Source organism: Dermacentor silvarum, chromosome 7 (genome assembly GCF_013339745.2).
Source record: "Dermacentor silvarum isolate Dsil-2018 chromosome 7, BIME_Dsil_1.4, whole genome shotgun sequence".
Classification (NCBI taxonomy): domain Eukaryota; kingdom Metazoa; phylum Arthropoda; class Arachnida; order Ixodida; family Ixodidae; genus Dermacentor; species Dermacentor silvarum.
The window spans coordinates 166,667,396-166,676,379 of NC_051160.1; positions in this window are offsets into that span (position 1 = coordinate 166,667,396).

Here is an 8,984-nt window from a genome sequence, read left to right on the forward strand (position 1 = left end):
AAAGAAACATTTTCCTCTCGCATATCGTTATTGTGTCCCTCTGCATCCCGCTATGTTTCTTGGCAAAGAACCACTTTTTAACACCAACGCAGTCCTTGCATTCTTGAAGGATGTTGTGCTACATGTTATTAGCCCAATAAGTTCATAGCGCATCCTCTCTCCAGAGGGTGTTGCCGTGATAGTTTTTATAGCACATGCCTCCAGGCCCTTGTGTTTCAAGGGCTCTGTTTAGGCACTTGTGCTTCTGGTCAATTCTTGTATCTTTAATATTTTGTAAGTCTTATCATTCCTTCGCAATGCATTGTTCATGTCCATAGTACACATAATCAGTCATTGCCATAATTTTATTACTTATAGATTTTACGCACTTTACAGCGACTGATTTTAGGCCTCTTTACAGCCATGCCACATCTAATGATCATATAATTCCCTATTCATCTACCACTAACAAGCCATTACCATCGTCTTGGCGCTCTTTGGCCACATCTGGCCCTTGCGCCAATAAACCACAATAATCAATCAAATCAATGAAGTCATCTACCATGATCGAGCATTTGTGCCGAATTGTAAGGGGGGCGTTCTGTGTGCTGAATGTAGCTGCGGCCTTTCCGGACAGATTCGCGGCTAATTGCGCACACATGACGATCAGACCCTGTGACACCTTTGCTCCACATACTTCACCAACGACGTTAAGTTCCTGGGGCTTGACGTCAACACCTACTTTGGCCGAAATGACCACTCCGGCTGCAACAGCAGAGACTCGTGAAAGCGCATATTCATGTTCTGTATCGCTACGATGTTCAACAATAGCATCTCTTGAAAGAAACCTAATGGCAGCAGAGCCGTAACGTTCCGAAGCTTTGTCATTGAATGCCTCGACATCTTGGTTGGAGTGGTAGAGCCTGACTCCTTCTGGGCACAGCCTGTCAGTGTCTTCATTTGCGATGAACCTACTTTGGTTGAGTTCAATCTCCATTTTACTCAGAGGTGCCATCGCCAATCATTGTTAGCAGAGACGAGAAGGTGTACAACTTTGACGAAGGACTTGCGTCAGACAGTAGAACGAAAGTTGGTGCCATGGCATGCTCTGAATGTTGAAGAGCGTATTGAAGACATTTGAGCGCATATGCACTTGAGAAGCCCTGACAGGCGGTAACCGATGCAAATCTCCGCACAGTACGACATCGTATCATCCGAAGGCATCGTTCAACTTTCGCGAGATGTGCCTAAGTCTTTATTCAATCACGACTAAAGCATCCGAAGACATCATATTAACGTCATCAATCATGATGCAGCGTATATCACCGAAGGCATTACAAAATGTGTTGAGGCCGGAGTTATCGACATTATAGCATTACATAACATTATAACATTACAACATATAACATTATCGACATTATAACATTATATAACATTATCGGCCCTAATAAGCAGTCATGTGCTGCTTATCTCAGGTGTCTTCTTGGCTACGACCTTGCTTCTTTAATTACCACTTCAACTAGAAGTGACATAGCACGATCAAATAAGGTGACTGATCACCTATAACCAACTTTACTATAGATAAAACAGCAGAAGTCATTGAGCACAGCATAACAGACCACTACCCTATGTTTCGGATTTTAGGTACAGAAAAGATTTACTTAACAAACTTAAATCTACTGACAACAAAGAGAAAATGTATCTTAACTCAAATAATTAGGTCGTAGTTTCGGCCGAAAGGCGAAACTGCGATTGCGAAATCGATTAGGGTAGAAAATTAGTAAATAGCAATACGAATTAAGGATAGCAGTTTTATCGGCCGTATAAACGTGTAAGCATAGGCATACTAACTAAATTAACAAGCATGGTGTCACGCGCATACTAGCAAACATGAACGCATCTCACTCGGTGACCGCGGAAGCTCGCTGTCATAACGCTGTAGTAAGTAAGCGCGGCAGCACCAGCGAGCGAATTGATCGTCCCGCCGCTTGCATGAACGCGAACTAAGCCACGAAAACACAGCGCAGCGAGGACGGCTTTCAAGATACAGCCGCCCCGGCGGAAGCACGCGGTGTAGTTCGCCGGGCTTCCCCCGCCCTACCCTCCCTCCAGAGCCTTGTAGCCCAGTGGGCGAGCGCGCAGTAAAACGTGCCCCCCTCCTACTCCCTACCCTCCCTCCAGAGCGTTGTGCGCGGCTGGAAGACGGAGTGCTTCCTTCAGGCTAGTCCACGCTCGAGCCGCCCATAGCCGCAAGCCGCACCGCACGCGGCCGATTCAGGGGCGGCTGGCAGTCGGTGCAACCGGGTACAGAATTGCATTCACACTGGTACCGCGTGGTACGGTCGTGCGGTGTGGTTCGCATGCGCGCTCCGGCTGGCCAAACAGGTAACCAGTGACTGGCAACGTTGACAATCTTGTATGCTGGCGACCAACAAAATGTTTGCCCCGTGCCAGGATATTTTTATTAAATTTGTTTTCCTATTTATTTTATTGTTAGCTTGAGCGGTTCGCATGCACCAGCATCAGCACTCCCATTTGGGGACGCGAGGTCTGTTAAGAGCTGGTGACCGTTCGGCGGAGCAAACGTGTTCGAAGTCGGCAGCTATCGCCAACAGCAGACGACACTGGCATATTTTTGTCGATGTGGGTTCAAGCTTCCGCGTCATGGCGAAAACGCGACTTTTGCACAGTCACATTCTGCTCCACGACTGCATGTGTTGCGTTGGCGCGGTAACCCACTTTTGGAACACTGCAGTCATCTTACCTGTGCCGATTTTTTCTATTTTTAATTTCTACCTCATGATGTTGCAACATAGTACACCGCGATGTACTCGGTTGTGACCGGCGCAATGGTGTAACTTTTGTAGGTGTGCTAGCGAAATCTTGCAAGAACGCGAGTGCAAACAAACACACGTGTTCTTAAGCCAATATACCAAGGATCAGTCGCAGCAACAATGTAGCACGCTGAAGCCATAGCGTCATCTATTAACGTACTCCTATACAGATGCTTTTATTATCGCGGAATGCAGTGTAGATCGAAAAGTCACTTGCTGGTCACGTTTTTTTAGTAGATGACAAGTTAAAAGTGAGCATATAATTGGTTACATGGTGGAATGTGGCAGCTAACTTGGAAACAACGACGTAACGCAGAGGGAAAAAATACGAGCGCTGTGTGTGTCACACAGCGCTCGTGTTTGTTCATTCTGAGTTACGTCGTTGTTTCGAAGTGCGCTGCCATATTCTCATGACCAACCAACTAGCCCACTAGTACGTCTTAAGCGATTGATTAGAATTGATTCTGACAGTCATAAATGTGACATGTATGATAGTTACCTTATCCAGGGATGCTTATCAGAAATGTTTTCAAGAGCGGAATGCTTGCATAAAAACAAATATTATTTCATATTGCTCACAAGACACCTTAGTAGCAGTGAAAACACAATGTATACATTTCTTGTTGGTGCCAAAAAAGTGTACCCACAAACAGAAGTAGTATTACCTCATTCATGCCTTAAGACATGACAGGTTTACGGGTGCACACAAGGCAGGAATGCCTTTTCAAAACGACCTGTGTGGGAAATCTGCTGGCCCTTCACTACTTGGTCCTACCTCATTCTGCATTTAAAGTATGTACAGCCTGTGGTGAAAGTGCATAGAGGCATGCTTCCTGTCTCAGCAATGGTGGCAATCAAGGATGATCGCCTTGGGACCGTTTGCTGCTGTCATCATCCATGCACGTGCTCTCTTTTCATTCCTTTCCTTACATAATAAAGAATTTGGCACAGAATGCATAAAGTCAGTAAGCTATAGTAAACTACTCAAGTTAGTTGATTGACTTGGGCATGGGCCAAATGTCATTCGTGTAGTGACTAGCTAGCTAATGCGCAGCCACATTAAAAAAATAAAAAAGTGCGTAGGCAAACAAACAGGTGCACAGTACGGGTATTTCTTCTCAAAGCAAACCAAGATTATCAAGTGACTAAGCTTTGCAATGAGTGCAGTGATCTCGCATGCGAAATCGTTGACGTAGTAACTGCATTCATACTTGTCTTTCTTAATCAGTAACTGCTTAAACAAGTGGATGACAATGAAATGCTAGCTCATATGGGGCACAATACACAAGTAAGGCAGAACATTTGCCATGCCCTGCTGTCACCAATTCCAACATGCAGTAGCCTGTAGGCAATGAATGCATGTTCATGTGCCAGTGCCAACCTCTTATGAAGAACAGAATGTCTGCATTATAGGCATTAGTTCATTAGCACCATGTGCAGGGAAGCACAGAAAGTAAGCAAATGTTTGCTGCCATTTATTTTCATAACCAACAGATAGTTTCTTTGGTGGAGCTTTGTGACGAATGCACAATATGATCTTTGTATATTTGCAATGTGGACTTGTTTTATTATCATCCAGCCACTGCATAAGTACTTAAACAAATGCAGATAGCCCCATGAGGACTGTGAAACAGAACACAGAAATTTGCAGTTCAGAAGCCACAGTGACTCAGCCTCTGTGCTGAACAAAAAATAGTTTCAAGAGAAAAAAATGTGTAGTGGCAAATTGGGTACACATTGACATGTACCGTACGAATGCATACATTGACGCGAAATAAGTTGGCACGTGGTGACACTGGCCCCTTGAGGCGAGAACGACGAAGTTCGTGGTTGCGCGCGCGCTCTCCGAGGTTCAGCCATTGCGGAAGGCTGACGTGTTTTTTGCCTATCTTTTACTGGTCAACTATTCTATTTGTACTAGCTTGGTGACATTCCTGGTGAAGCTGCTGGGTACGGTCGATGTTAAGATCTCCGGAGCGTACCCCAGCCCTAAGCCCGGCGAGTAGTTCGGCCGAGCTTACCCCTATGCACGTACGTACCAGCCGACGTCTCCAGGGACTCCAGCCACAGCATGGTCTGCTACCCGAACGAAGTAGAATGACGAACCAACCACCTCCTGCCACTACTGCAGCATCGCACGTGGACATCAACCAGACCCGGACGCCAAATCCGTTCCACGGGAGTGCTTCAGAGGACGCCGACGACTGGCTTAACTATTTTGACCGGGTCGCCAACCTGAATGACTGGATCCATGAGCGTAAGCTACGCTACGTGTACTTCGCTCTTGAAAATTCCGCGAAAACATGGTTTCACAACCACGAGGCGACACTGACGTCATGGGAAGAATTTTGTCGGCAGTTCCTCATTGCCTTCGCCGGGCGGACAGGAAGGAGAGGGCGGAGTTAGCAATGGAGGCGAGAATTCAAGGCCCGAATGAGCGAGTGACGGCATACTTAGAAGAGATGAATCGGCTGTTCAGACGTGCGGAACCCTCTATGACTGAAGCAAAGAAGGTGCGCCAACTAATGCGCGGCGTCAAAGAGGAAATCTTTGCGGGCCTCATTCGAAATCCGCCGACGACACTTGCAGAGTTCCACGACGAAGCCACTACCATGGAAAAGGCCCTTCAACAGCGGGCCAGGCAATACAACAGTGACGGCGTGATTTCAAGGGAGCTCTCTGCCGTTACCCTCGGCAACGACATCGGCGCCTTGCGAGGACTCCGGCAATTTGGACCACCTTGGGTTCTTTAACGTGCACGGGTGTTTTCGCATTTGGCCCCCATCTAAATGGGCCGCCGTGGCCGGGATTCGATCCCGGGATCGGGGACTTCCGAGACATGCTCACAAAAGTGTGGATGTATGAGTGGATAAGGCTGCACCCTTTAAATCGGGCGGCGGCACAGGCAACCTAGCCGTGACTAATAAGTTATTTTGTACTCAGCGGAGAGTGAGCTTGCAGTATAGGCCGCCCCCTGTCTTTGATAATTTTCCTCTGCCTCCCCGTGAAGCTGCCTTGGAGCCTCCCTTGAGTTGAAGCGATGTACTCACTCTACTATAACTTTATTAATTTGTTTTAGTTTATCTTGTCATATAGCAATTTAGCACTTACGTTATGCACAACTTAGGATGGTTAAGGAACTGAGGTTTTTGATCTTGTGCATGATCCACCCAAGTGAGCGACAATTATTTCTCTAAAGGCGGCTATTTACCATATTTATTGCAAGTTTGCTTACATCGTGGTCATGGTTCTCTCCATGCATTCACCAAAAGTTAACTAGTCAAAGTAACAGGCGACTATATAGCAGCATTGGTGAAGTGAGGTTGAGGCTAAAGTGCCTGGATTAAAACATGTGCAACGTGATTTATTCACGTGTAAACGTCAAGGAATGCGAGAAACGTCAGGCGAACGTCAAGAAGCGGCGAGGCGACCAGCAGTCAAAATCCGGGCAAGCGCAAGCTCGGGGCGCGTGGTTAGCACTAACACCGTGGCTTGCTTGCTGACTGCTTCGTCGTCGTCTTGTCTTCTTCATAACATTGGCCCCCGGGAAGTAGCGTAGCCATCCTGGCGACTTAAGGCGTTGACAGTATCATCATCATCATCAGCCTATATTTATGTCCACTGCAGGACGAAGGCCTCTCCCTGCGATCTCCAATTACCCCTGTCTTGCGCTAGCGTATTCCAACTTGCGCCTGCGAATTTCCTAACCTCATCATCCCACCTGACTTTCTGCCGTCCTCGACTGCACTTCCCTTCTCTTGGTATCAATTCTGTAACCCTAATGATCCACCGGTTATCCATACTACGCATTACATGGCCTGCCCAGCTCCATTTCTTCCGCTTAATGTCAACTAGAATATCGTCTACCCCCGTTTGTTCTCTGATCCACACCGCTCTCTTCCTGTCTCTTAACGTTACTCCTAATATTTTTCATTCCATCGCTCTTTGTGCTGTCCTTAACTTGTTCTCGAGCTTCTTTGTTAACCTCCAAGTTTCTGCCCCATATGTTAGCACCGGTAGAAAGCAATGATTGTACACTTTTCTGTTCAACGACAGTGGTAATCTCCCAGTCAGGATTTGGCAATGCCTGCCGTATGCACTCCAACCCAATTTTATTCTTCTGTAAATTTCTTTCTCATGATCAGGGTCCCCTGTGAGTAATTGACCTAGATAAACATATTCCTTTACAGACTCTATATTTGACAGTATAGAGGGGTCATAATAGGGCTTGAGGCGACTCACGTGAACGATTTCGCGACCACGACGACGTAAGTCTTGAGACGGTGTCAAAGGCTCAACGTCATAATTGACTGGAGATGTCCGAGCGAGGATGCGGTAGGGCCCATGATATCGGGCCAATAATTTAGACGAAAGGCCAGGCGTACTTGGAGGAATCCAAAGCCAAACTAGGGCAGCGGTCGCGAAAGTAGTGAGAGATCGGTAGGTGTCGTGCCTGAGCTTCTGGTGACCTTGGTCCTCGGTTGTCAATGAACGGGCCAATTGTCGACAAACTTCGGCGTACTTGGCGACATCAGAAATTGCAGTGTACTCAGATGAGTCAGGTGTGTAGGGAAGCATAGTGTCCAGCGTGCATGATGGCTCACGTCCGTACAAGAGGAAGAACGGCGAGAATCCTGTAGTCGCGTGCGTAGCAGTGTTGTACGCATATGTGATGAATGGAAGGACGGTGTCCCAATTTGTCTGGCCTGACGCCGTGTACAACGTCAGCATATCCCCCAGAGTGTGATTAAATCGCTCAGTGAGGCCATTAGTTTGCGGATGATATGCACTTGTCATGCGATGAACGATGTTACACTGAACGAGCAAGGCTTCAATAGCATCAGACAGGAAAACACGTCCCCTATCGCTTAAAAGCTCACGGGGAGCACCGTGGCGCAGTACGAAGTTGCGTAAGATGAAAAACGCAACGTCTCTTGCTGTGGCTGTAGGCAAAGCTGCAGTCTCGGCGTAACGCGTGAGGTGGTCCACGCCGACAATTATCCACTTATTCCCAGAGGTGGTCGAGGGAAGCGGGCCGTATAAATTGATACCGAGGCGGTCGAATGGACGGGCCGGGCAAGGGAGAGGCTGAAGTGTACCGGCCGGGCATTGAGGTGGAGTCTTGCGCCGCCGACAGGCAGTGCAAGCACGTATGTACTTGCACACAAATGCATACATTCCGCGCCAGTAGAATCGCTGCCGCAGGCGATTGTAGGTCTTGAGAACGCCGGCGTGAGCGCTTTGTGGGTCAGTGTGGAAAGCAGCGCATATGTCCGTGCGCATGTGGCGAGGTACCACTAGAAGCCACCTCCGGCCATCAGACGCGTAATTCCGGCGATAAAGGAGATCGTCGCGAATAGTGAAATGGGCGGCTTGGCGACGCAGAGTTCTGGAGGCGAGATAAGTGGATGGGTCAGTGAGAAAGTCAAGGAGTTGACAAATCCACGCATCCTTGCGTTGCTCCGACGACATGTCTGCAAAGTCAATGGGCGACAAGGGAGCCGAAGAGGCTGACGGAGAAGCCGTGTCAGACGCTAGCGGCGAGCGGGACAGTGCATCAGCGTCCGAGTGTTTGCGGCCGGATCGGTACACAGCACGGATGTCGTAATCTTGCAGGCGAAGCGCCCAACGACCGAGGCGTCCCGAGGGATCTTTCAGCGACGAGAGCCAGCATAGAGCATGATGGTCCGTGACGACGTCGAAAGGGCGGCCATAAAGGTACAGACGATACTTAGCCAAAGCCCAAATTATAGCGAGGCACTCTTTCTCGGTGACAGAATACTTACACTCGGCTTTCTTGAGCGTTCGACTCGCGTAGGCAACGACGTATTCTTGGTATCCTGGTGTTTTTTGAGCCAATACCGCACCAAGGCCAACACCACTGGCGTCAGTATGAATCTCCGTAGGCGCATTAGGGTCAAAGTGACGGAGTATTGGTGGCGACGTTAGTAAGCGCCGTAGCGTTCGAAAAGATTCGTCTGATTCTGTTGACCAAGCAGACAGGTCGTTAGAGGCGGTCAGAAGGTTGGTAAGAGGCGCGATGATGGTAGCAAAGTCGCGCACAAATCGACGAAAATACGAGCACAGCCCAATGAAACTTCTAAGTGTTTTCAAGGAATTGGGCTTGGGATATTCGGCTACGGCACGGAGCTTCGCGGGGTCCGGAAGAAC